Source organism: Crinia signifera, chromosome 8, assembly GCF_055691185.1.
Source record: "Crinia signifera chromosome 8, ASM5569118v1, whole genome shotgun sequence".
Classification (NCBI taxonomy): Eukaryota; Metazoa; Chordata; class Amphibia; order Anura; family Myobatrachidae; genus Crinia; species Crinia signifera.
The window spans coordinates 158,786,596-158,798,770 of record NC_139224.1 but is presented as its reverse complement, the minus strand read 5'-3'; the positions used below and the strand labels follow the sequence as shown (position 1 = coordinate 158,798,770).

Sequence of the window (12,175 nt, the reverse complement as noted above, 5' to 3'; positions counted from 1 at the left end):
TGCACACATTTGGCACCCCCTTCAAACTAAAAATTTTCACCCGTCCTGCCATGAATTATAACGGGACAGCGCACGCCAAGGGCAAGCAATGCAAAAAATGTGGTCTCATATGACGACCGGCTCCAGAATTATCGCAACTCGCTACAAATGATTGAATTTCACTAAAATATTTTCACAGCACTCTTTTATTCTGCAATTGGGCGACCACAATTTTAAGATACCCAATAAACTAATATTTTTACACAGTTACTGCAATCTAGCATAAGAATTCTCTGTGCACTCCCAAAAAGAGTTTTCTTGTGCCTTTTGTTACTATTACAGTTTGAGTATCCCTTATCCGAAATTTTCGGGACCACGAGCATTTTGAATAAGGGATTTTTTTGGATTTTTGAAAAAAATTTTTTTGCATAGACCCCGGATCCCCCAAAATCGACGGCATCCACTGTGGCCATCAGGTTCCTCTTCAGAGGCATCCCCAGTCCCAAGAATGCATTGTGTGGTTGCGCTGGTGACATCACCTACAGTTTTCTAGGTACTCTTTACCTAGCACGGCGCCCACGATTTTGATCGTAGGCATCGCAGGTAAAAAAATTGCGGGCATCTCGGCCATTGAATGCACTAAAAATCGGGTGCGACGTGACCGACGCGATGCCTGCGATTTCCCATAGGGAACAATGTTAAATTTCTCAATTGACCCGATTTTACTGTTCAATGCCTCAATTCACAAGATTTTTCCATAGGAAACAATGTTAAATGGCCCGCAGAGGCCAAATAGCCACCCTGAAGTGTGAAATGGCCCCCACAATTGTTAACGCCACCCCACGATCAACGTCAACCCGAAACGTAGCGAGCCCGCGAGGGGCGGCGGTACGCGTCCTACGACCTTTTCATACCCCCACTATCCACGTCGGCGTAGAGTTGAGAATAGAATAGTGTGGCGAGCGTAGCGAGCGGACGCGGATACCTTGACAGGTAAACACGTCCCTTCGCGGGCTTCACAGGTTTCCGCGTCCCCTCGCCACGCTTCGGGCTCAGTGGCTCGCTGCGCTCGCCACACTATTCTATTCTCAACTCCACGCCGACGTGGATAGTGGGGGTATGAAAAGGACGTAGGAAGCGTACCGCCGCCCCTCGCGGGCTCGCTGCGCTCGCCACGCTTCGGGTTCACGTTGATCGTGGGGAGGCGTTAACAATTGTGGGGGCCATTTCACACTTCAGGGTGGCTATTTGGCCTCTGTGGGCCATTTAACATTGTTTCCTATGGAAAAATCGGGTCCATTGAGGCATTGAACAGTAAAATCGGGTCAATTGAGAAATTTAACATTGTTCCCTATGGGAAATCGCGGGCATCGCGTCGCACCTGATTTTTTAGTGCATTCAATGACCGCGATGGGCGCCGTGCTAGGTAAAGAGTACCGTTTTCTAAATATTTCGGTTTTGGATATATCCGAATAAGGGATACTAAACCTGTACCTGGTTATACATAACTCTAGGGAGCAGCACTGACAGTCACCGTACATGCACCAACGACCACCACTTACTGCAAGATTGGAGGGTGACCAATTTTTGATTTGTTTTTCCTAATATTTTTAATTTTTTTCCCAGAGACACAATATACACACAATCGCGGGAGGGGGTCTGCAAATCGCGGGAGGGTGGTGTGAATCGCGGGGGGGGGGGGGGGCTGGAATCGCGTGAGGGGGCTCGAATCACGAGAGGGGGGGTCGCGGAGGGGTGCGCAAATCGCAGGAGGGGGGTGCCATGAATCGCGGGAGGGGGCTGGGGTTCACTAATCGCGGGAGGGGGTCTGCAAATCGCGGGAGGGGGTGAGCGGGAGGGAGGTGTGAATCGCGGGGGGCTAGAATCGCGTGAGGGGGGTCGCGGGGGGGGCCGCAAATCGCAGGTGGGGGGGTGCCGTGAATCGCGGGAGGGGGCTGGGGTTCACTAATCGTGGGAGGGGGTCTGCAAATCGCGGGAGAGTGGTGTGAATCGCGGGGGGCGCGAATCGCGTGAGGGGGGTCGCGGGGGGCCGCAAATCGCAGGAGGGGGGTGCCGTGAATCGCGGGAGGGGGCTGGGGTTCACTAATCATGGGAGGGGGTGTGGCGAATCATGGGGGGGCGTGGTGAATCGCGGGAGGGGGAGCGCAAGAGGTGGCATGAATCGCAGGAGGGGCGGGGGTCCGCAAATAGCGCGGGGGGGCGCAAATTGCAGGGGTTGCTAGGATCGCGGGAGGGGGCGCGGGAGGGTGGTGTGAATTGCGGGGGGGCTAGAATCACGTGAGGGGGTCGCGAATCGCGGGAGGGGGTCGCGGGGGGGCTGAAAATCGCAGGAGGGGGGGTGAGAGTGCTCTATCTCAGCCAATCAAAAGCCGGAGAGTCATTTGACACATTATTTTAAAGATGTAATCGCCGCCGCTGCCCGCCCGCTACAGCGCTGGACACGGACAGTGGAGAGTGAGACTGATGGTCACCGCCGCCCGCCCCAGCACTGATCTGGTAACGCGCTGCTGCCCCACTGCTTCCTCCCCAGCCGCCCACCCCCACTGCTCCTCACCGCCCAGACTGATCTGACATCGTATGTCCCGCCGGTCCGATCCCTGGGGCCAGGTCCGATACGCATGGGACTGCGCATCGGACCTGACCCCATATCACGAAGAACCGATTTGGTCCGATTTATCGGGCCGATTGATCGCAATCGGCCGAAATCGGTTCAAAACGGCTTGATGTATGCCCACCTTTAGACTAAACAGCCGGGCAGCACACAGCTCTCTCTGCCCGGCTGTCATTTCTTTAAATTAGGTGCATCCAGTAGTATGACATCCCCCCTGGCAATAAGCAATTCCCTCCCCACCTTGGCAATGAGCATTTCTCTCTCCCCTTGGCAACGAGCAATTTCACTCCCTCTTGGCAACAAGCATGTATTCCCACATGGGATCGAGCATGAAGCCTCCTTGGCATCGAGCATGAAGCCCCCTTGGCATAGAGCAAGAACCCCCTAGCAATGAGCACGTAGGTAAGCGGCACTTATGTGTCAAATATGTAATGGGCATAACGTTTTGTTATATAGTATGTAATGGGCATTATGGTGTGTGGCCTTATGTGTAATTGGCATCATGATGTATGGCACAATGTGTAATGGGCATTATGGTGTGTGGCACAATGTGTAATTGGCATTACGGCATGTTGATTTATGTGTAATGGGTATTACAGAGTTAGCTAAAATGTGTAATGGGCATTACGGTGTGTGGTCTAAAGTGTAATACCACGCCACATTTTGTGATGCCACGCCTCCGTCCCATGAGGCCACGTCCCTTTTTGCCACATGGCTTTGCCACGCAAAGATACCCCCTGCTTATGAATTTGGATTTGGGACCACCCATTACCATAATTCTAGGTTCGCCTATGGTTGTAAATCAAGGAAAAAAATAAAAGAAGCATCTAGTGAAAAGTGACAAGTGAAGAACACAATTTTAACTAACATCATAAAACAAATTTATTGGCAATTCCATTAATCGCGGTGTCAGCCGTGGCATCATTACGCCATATCCAATTAAGCTTTGGTGGAATTGGTGTTCTTTTCTTGATCATTAATATGCAGCATATAGTAGAGGGTTTGAGAGAAGCGGTACATACGCGCCTGTAGAGGAGGGTCAGTTAGGTGGAAATGGTCAGAGTTTCATCTACAACAGATAATATAAAACATTCACTATAAAAAAATCATAAAATTGCAGTTACATAGCTAAAAGTGTCTATACACTTATACGATATGGCCCTTTGTTACATGATTTTGACCCATCGGCCCGATAAATCATGTGAAAAGTGCCATATCGCATGTGTATTACCTCTGTATCTGATCTGATGCGTGGTCCTGTGTGCATCGGATTGGACCGGCAGATCGCCATGGCTGCCATGGGGATTTGTCGGATTCTGTGGCAGTCCATTGTATCGTATACGATAAATCATCATATGAAAAAGGAACGCATATGGTTCATCGTACGTGATCGGGTGCAGTAATATATAGTGGTGAGCAAGGTGTAGTAGTGAATAAGGTGTAGCAGTATTATATAGTGGTGAGCAAGGTGTAGTAGTGAATAAGATGTAGCAGTAATATATAGTGGGGAGCAAGGTGTAGTAGTGAATAAGGTGTAGCAGTAATATATAGTAGTGAGCAAGGTGTAGTAGTGAATAAGGTGTAGCAGTAGTATATAGTGGTGAGCAAGGTGTAGTAGTGAATCAGGTGTGGCAGTAATATATAGTGGGGAGCAAGGTGTAGTAGTGAATAAGGTGTAGCAGTAATATATAGTAGTGAGCAAGGTGTAGTAGTGAATAAGGTGTAGCAGTAGTATATAGTGGTGAGCAAGGTGTAGTAGTGAATCAGGTGTGGCAGTAATATATAGTGGTGAGCAAGGTGTAGTAGTGAATAAGGTGTAGCAGTAGTGTATAGTGGTGAGCAAGGTGTAGTAGTGAATCAGATGTAGCAGTAATATATAGTGGGGAGCAAGGTGTAGTAGTGAATAAGGTGTAGCAGTAATATATAGTGGGGAGCAAGGTCTAGTAGTGAATAAGGTGTAGCAGTAGTATATAGTGGGGAGCAAGGTGTAGTAGTGAATAAGGTGTAGCAGTAATATATAGTAGTGAGCAAGGTGTAGTAGTGAATAAGGTGTGGCAGTAATATATAGTGGGGAGCAAGGTGTAGTAGTGAATAAGGTGTAGCAGTAATATATAGTGGGGAGCAAGGTGTAGTAGTGAATCAGATGTAGCAGTTATATATTGTGGGGAGCAAGGTGTAGTAGTGAATCAGATGTAGCAGTAATATATAGTGGGGAGCAAGGTGTAGTAGTGAATAAGGTGTAGCAGTAATATATAGTGGGGAGCAAGGTGTAGTAGTGAATAAGGTGTAGCAGTAGTATATAGTGGTGAGCAAGGTGTAGTAGTGAATAAGGTGTAGCAGTAGTATATAGTGGTGAGCAAGGTGTAGTAGTGAATAAGGTGTAGCAGTAGTATATAGTGGTGAGCAAGGTGTAGTAGTGAATCAGATGTAGCAGTAATATATAGTGGGGAGCAAGGTGTAGTAGTGAATCAGGTGTGTCAGTAATATATAGTGGGGAGCAAGGTGTAGTAGTGAATAAGGTGTAGCAGTAGTATATAGTGGTGAGCAAGGTGTAGTAGTGAATAAGGTGTAGCAGTAATATATAGTGGGGAGCAAGATGTAGTAGTGAATCAGGAGTGGCAGTAATATATAGTGGTGAGCAAGGTGTAGTAGTGAATAAGGTGTATCAGTAATATATTGTGGGGAGCAAGGTGTAGTAGTGAATCAGATGTAGCAGTAATATATTGTGGGGAGCAAGGTGTAGTAGTGAATAAGGTGTAGCAGTATTATATAGTGGTGAGCAAGGTGTAGTAGTGAATCAGATGTAGCAGTAATATATAGTGGGGAGCAAGGTGTAGTAGTGAATAAGGTGTAGCAGTATTATATAGTGGTGAGCAAGGTGTAGTAGTGAATCAGATGTAGCAGTAATATATTGTGGGAAGCAAGGTGTAGTAGTGAATCAGATGTAGCAGTAATATATTGTGGGGAGCAAGGTGTAGTAGTGAATCAGATGTAGCAGTAATATATTGTGGGGAGCAAGGTGTAGTAGTGAATAAGGTGTAGCAGTAATATATAGTGGTGAGCAAGGTGTAGTAGTGAATAAGGTGTAGCAGTAGTATATAGTGGTGAGCAAGGTGTAGTAGTGAATAAGGTGTAGCAGTAGTATATAGTGGTGAGCAAGGTGTAGTAGTGAATAAGGTGTAGCAGTAATATATAGTGGGGAGCAAGGTGTAGTAGTGAATAAGGTGTAGCAGTAATATATAGTGGGGAGCAAGGTGTAGTAGTGAATAAGGTGTAGCAGTAGTATATAGTGGTGAGCAAGGTGTAGTAGTGAATAAGGTGTAGCAGTAGTATATAGTGGTGAGCAAGGTGTAGTAGTGAATAAGGTGTAGCAGTAGTATATAGTGGTGAGCAAGGTGTAGTAGTGAATAAGGTGTAGCAGTAATATATAGTGGGGAGCAAGGTGTAGTAGTGAATAAGGTGTAGCAGTAATATATAGTGGGGAGCAAGGTGTAGTAGTGAATAAGGTGTACCAAGGGCATAACTACCATAGGTGCAAGGGGTGCAGCTGCTATGGGGCCCAGAGCTGAAGGGGGCCCATATTTACCATCTAAGTAATATGTTTTACATACATTTATCACCATCAGTTGCTAAATAGGGGGCCCTTACAAACTTTTGCTATGGGGCCTACAAATATCTAGTTATGCCTCTGAGTTGGAGGGTTAGGAGGCAGGGGGAGGGAGGGTTAGGCTGCAGGTCAGGTGTATTAGAGTTGGGGGGGCGGAGCAGTGGAGAGGTAAGTATACTCAGGGCTATTTTTGTGCAGGCTCCAGCAGGTTTTGTCCATCTAAGAAATATTTTGTTAGAAAGAGTGAACTAGAATAAGGGCCACAGTTCCTGCTGGAGCCTGCACAAAAATAGCCCTGAGTATACTATCCCGTACTCCTGTCAGGATTCCCATTCATATGTATTTCAGTGTCAGACACCACCATTGTTATAATGGGGGTTATTTTGGTTCACTTTCTGACAATTTTCTTCTTAGATGGACAAAACCATGTGCACTGCAGGTGGGGCAGATGTAACTTGTGCAGAGAGAATTACCGTAGATTTGGGTTTGGTTTTACTTCAAAGTGAGATCTATATTGCAGTGTAAAAATAAAGCAGTCTGTATTTAGCCTGCACAGAAACAAAATAACTCACCCAAATCTAATTCTCTCTGCACATGTTACATCTGCCCCCCTGCATAATTACCTGACCCAGATGCAGCCGCGCTGGTTGTTGGGAGTTCTGCCGTCAGTCTCTTACTGCCTGAGAAGTACAATGTAAATGTTATTCCATATCTGCTCCCACACACATAGGGACTGATGCAGGGCTGACGTCTGTGCGCAGAGCATGTGTTATATATATAATGTACTGCACATGTTCCATAACTAAGGGGGTGATTCAGACCCCGAGGTGATCATTCGGTGAGGGAATGGGAAGAGGGCGAGTAGGGGGCTGGAGCAGGGGAACGCAGGTGTGTCGATGCCTGCTGGGGGCGGACAGCTGACATCACATGACCATCGAATTAATAATCGCCTCTTTTCAAATAACCAGCCAGAAGGTTACTGTATATCAGATAAATTGTTTCCTTTTCATAGACTGTGTAAGAACTGGTGTTTGGAACAAAATATCATCTGTCCCCACTTGGAGACTAGAGACAATTGCCATACTTACTTGTATTTGTACTTATAAGCATCACTACACATTTCTGTAAAGTACCTTATCAACAAGTGTCACCTACTATAAATGTTTTTTTTGTGTATTTTCATATGTGACTATGTCTATACGTCTGTCTAGTATATTTTTTAAATGTATAATTAAAAGTTACATTTTAGTACACTTCATTCAAACGAGGGCACACGCTTAGCCCTAAAATCATTGTAATACTAGTCCCCCCCCCCCTTTTTTTCTATACAAGGGAGGCTTGCATAGAGTTGACCTCCAGCCGCGTCCCGCCATACAATATTGAACTGTATAACACATCATAATTCTAACAACTAAAGATTACGTCATGTAAACTTCATTTAAGAGTGCCCCAACAAAAAGAGAGTCTTTCCCTCCTTTTCCCTTAAACACTTATTTTACTCTCAGGGGTGCACCTCCACACCCTCTACCATCGGGGAGGCAATGCTTCCTCCCTCCTTGTTGGTCAATTGTGGATATTCTCATTCTCATTTTCAGTTGTTGCAAGAACCTAACCTCTGCACTGGTCTATTCCCCTATCCCTTTCCCCTTACATCAAACCCTGTGTATGCCCCCTTAACCCTGTATATGCCCCCTTCACCCTGTGTATGCAGCTGTAACCTAATGTATGATATATATTATATAATATATATATTGTACATATAACATAATATGTAATGGGCAACACTGTGTGTCGCATAATGTGTAATGGGCATTATATTGTGTAATGGGCATAACAGTGTTGTGTGATGTAATGGGCATCATGTGAGGCATAACATGTAATGGGCATCACGGTGTGTGGCGTAATGTGCAATGGGTATTAAGGTGTTTGGGATAACGTGTAATGGGCATTACGGTGTGGCATGTGGTATAATATGTAATGTTGTGCGACATGTAATAGGCATTACGGTGTTGTCCCTATTTAGAAAAATAAATAAGTGTAATGGACATTATGGCAAGTGGTATAATATGTAATGGGCATGTGACGTGTAATAGACATTATGGTGTCAATTTTTGGCGCGTACTGTCCATATTGACCCTATTTAAGAAAGATTTGTTGAGTCCTGGCATAATGTGTAATGGGCATTCCGGTGTATGGCATAATGTATAATGGGCATCACAGTGTATGGCGTAACATGTAATAGGCATCGGGGTGGGTGGCGTAACATGTAATGGGTATCACATGTGTGGCATAACATGTAATGGGCATTACAGTGTGTGATGTAACGTGTAAGTGGCATTTCGGTGTGCAAAATCAAGAATAGAATTGAAGAAAAGGTTAAAAAAAGCCATGATAAGGCGGATCAAGGGGTGGGGCTGGGGGCGGGTCAATGGGTGGGCTGGATGTGTGTGAAGGGGTGGGGCATTGTCTGGGAATCTCACAACACAAAGGTGGTAATCCTACCCCAGTACCTCTACCTAGTGTTTGGTTGCAGCATCCTATCAGCAGCAGGTGAAAGGCAAAACTACCCAACCTTGCCCACCCCATGCCATTTTTTTATTATTTATTTTCTACACTGAAGCCTGCACGGATCTGACTGATTCATGGAGGCTAAAGCCAAATACGCTGAATTCTAGCCAATCAGGAGCCGCCTAGCGGCCAATCAGGAGCCAGTAAAGTCGGCTCCTGATTGGCTAGAATTCATTCTTAGTCCAGACGCCGAGGAGGAAACATCTCTGCAGCTCTGACAGACGGGGCTGGTTCTTAAAATACGGGGGACCCCTAGTCATTTTGTCCCCCGTATTTTGGGAACCAGCCCCAGACCTGGAGCCTGGGGCTGGTTGTTAAAAATCGGGGAACCCCTATTTGTCGGGTTCCCTGATTTTTAATTACCGGCCCCGGCTCCTTCAGCCTGGTGCTGGTTACAGCTGTGGGGGGGACCCCACGCTGTTTTTTTTTTATTTTTTATTTATTTTTTCAATTTTTTTTTACACCTTGCAGCCTGCACGGATCTGACTGATCCGTGCAGACTGCCTACACTAATTCGTATTAGCGGCCGTATATATGGCCAGCTAATACGAATCATTACACCATCGGAGGGTTACAAAGCAGTCGTATCTGACTGCTTTGTACATTCCCCTCCGGAACACGACTTTGCATACGACTGAAACAGTCGTATGCAGTCGTAGGGAAAATACTAATACGAAAAACTAGGTTTTTCATATTGGTAAATTTCCCCCCTTATTTCTTACTGGTCTAATACTAAAAAAAGACAAAATAAACCCAAAGTAAAAAGAGAAACACCATATAATAATAATAATAATAATAATAATAATATGACTACACTGCATTTTTCTGGATTTGATAAGAATCCTTACCCTCCAGCATACCTCCCAAATGTCCCTATTTCCGCAAGACAGCCACGATTTTTTTATGATTGTCCTGCGTCCCACCCAGGAGCGACAGTGTCCCACAGCGGGGAGCGCAGTTGGGAGTCCCCCTGTGAAATCAGTGAATAGGTGCTGTGAATCTACAAAAGATTCTGTGCCAGATGTACTAAGCTCAAAAAGTGATAAAGTGGGCAGAGATTAACAACAGCCAATCAACTCCTAACTGTCACGTTATATGCTGTGTTTGAAAAATGACAGATAGAACCTGGTTGACTGGATGTTTATCATTCTTTACTGTTTGAAGCAGTGGCGTAACTATCGTCCCGCAGCCCCCGCGGTGGCGGGGAGGCGCTGAGGGTATGTGGGCGCCGGGGGGGCTGCGGGATGATAGTTGCCTTCTGCCGCCGTACCGTGCACCACCGGGTCCCAGCTCTCCCGAGTCCCGGCAGCCGCAGCGCTGTTCTAGTACAAAAAGGTGACACTTGGAAAATGGCTGCCCCCATACCGCAGACAGTTTTTCGTCTGCAGTATGGGGGCAGCCATTTTCCAAGTGTCACTTTTTCATTAGCAGCAGTAACGGGAGAGCCGCCCGGGACCCGGCGCAGACGGATGCGGCCAGCCGGCCAGAGGTAACGCACACACGCGCACACACACAAACACGTTACACATACATACAAACACACACACACACAGAAACACAACCCCCCCTCCCGACCGCCGTACCACGGCTCGCCTCCGCTCCGTTTTTTTTTACAGGGGGGCGCCTCCTGACTTGTCGGCAGGGGGGCGCCGAAAAACTAGTTACGCCGCTGGTTTGAAGCTTAGTACATCTGGCCCAATAACAGCACCAGTTACCAGTACCATGATGCATTTTACCTTTGGGTCCAATTCAGACCCATTCGTAATGAGCTGAATCCGACCCTGTCCGCGATGGTGGGGGTTTGCGGAAGCAAACGGCTTCAGTGCATTTGACACTGGCTGGTCCGTTTACTCCAGGAGGGGCGGGAGGGGGGTAGGCAGGGGAATGCTTAGCGTTTTATGGGCCCTTTGTTGTAAATTTACAACTCCAAATGTTGGAAGTAAGCATTTGCCACAGCCAGTTACATCTTTGTAACATACAGGAGATTCCAATTCTGCCAATAGCATTCAATTCACAAGTCTGTAATAACAAAAATATCTATTCTGACATCAAGTAGGTGTAAAAGAAATGCAAGTAAAATAGAATAAATGAACATTTTATTGAAATAACACAAAGGAATAAGAATACGATAAATGCAGATAGCGTCCAATCCGTGTGATTGGAGAATCCGCGCTCCAATTAGATCTTGCTGGTGAATCTGTCTTTCATGTCATGGAACGGTCCCTCTGTGTCGCTAATTGCCAATTATTACCCTTATGTATATGCTCTGCGCACACACCACTGCCATCACTTCCTGAGGACGTCGGTAAGAAACCAAACGCATTCACAGGGAAATAAAGGGGCCAATTCAGGATCATTCGGTGTGATTGCAATTCCACCCCAGCCCCTACGGTCGGAGTTTGCGCATGCTTATTCCTGCGCATGTGCAAGCCCTGGCACCGAACGGCTTCTGTGAGTTACACAGACCAGCGGCGTAACTACCTAAATTTCGCCCCCCCCCCCCCCCCCCCCCGCCGCAGATTTTTCCCCTCCCTCCCCTCGGCGCCCTCTCTCCCCTCCCTCCTCTCGGCTTACCTGACCGGCCGCATCTGCGGTCACGGCCCCATCTCTCCCGGCGCCGGCTCCTGCTGCTATAATGAATACGGACTCTTAGAAAATGGCTGCCCCATACTGCAGACAGAAAAACTGTCTGCAGTATGGGGGCAGCCATTTTCTAAGAGTCCGTTTTCATTATAGCTGCAGGAGCCGGCGCCGGGAGAGACGGGACCGTGACAGCAGGGCAGCAGCGGGTAAGTGCGATAACTATAGCTCCGCAGACCTCCGGCGCCCACATGTTCTCTGCGCCTCCCCGCCACCGCGGGGGCTGCGGAGCTATAGCTACGCCACTGACACAGACGCTGGGCTGTTCGTTGCGGGGAGGGAGAGCCGGAGGTGGAAACGCAGCTGGGCCATGGGGATGCTCAGCGTTTTATTCCCATGGGATCATAGCGGGGCAGGCAGTTAACGTCACAGGACGTCAGCGCTCACCCCATCTTCGGCGATTTGGGGAGGAAATAAAAGTCAGTTTCACACATTCTCTGCAGGGAGACCGGCTTAGCACCCATTTGGTGTACGGATGTCTGATAGACAATGTCTGGGTTGTCAACATGTGGTCGACATGGTCAAAACTAAAAAAAAACTCAAGTAAAAGGTCGACATGGCTGTGAAAAAGTTTTTTTTGCGGTTTGTTTGTTTTTTTCCCACTTTTTCATACTTCCCCATCTACAGTACGTGCCCGTGGACTATAACTGGGAACATATAGAGTAGACGAGCTAGGCACAAGGCCCGAAGCCTGCTGCGCTAATTGTGTGTCTACATGCTCAAGTGTCAACATTTTCATATGTCGACCT

The 12,175-nt window shown here is 47.1% G+C and overlaps 1 protein-coding gene across 1 annotated transcript in view; it reads left to right on the top strand.

Moving 5' to 3' along the window:
• LOC146026685 (importin-13-like) overlaps nucleotides 1-12,175 on the top strand; it is a 234,710-nt gene that overhangs the window by 162,458 nt on the left and 60,077 nt on the right. The window lies entirely within an intron of this gene.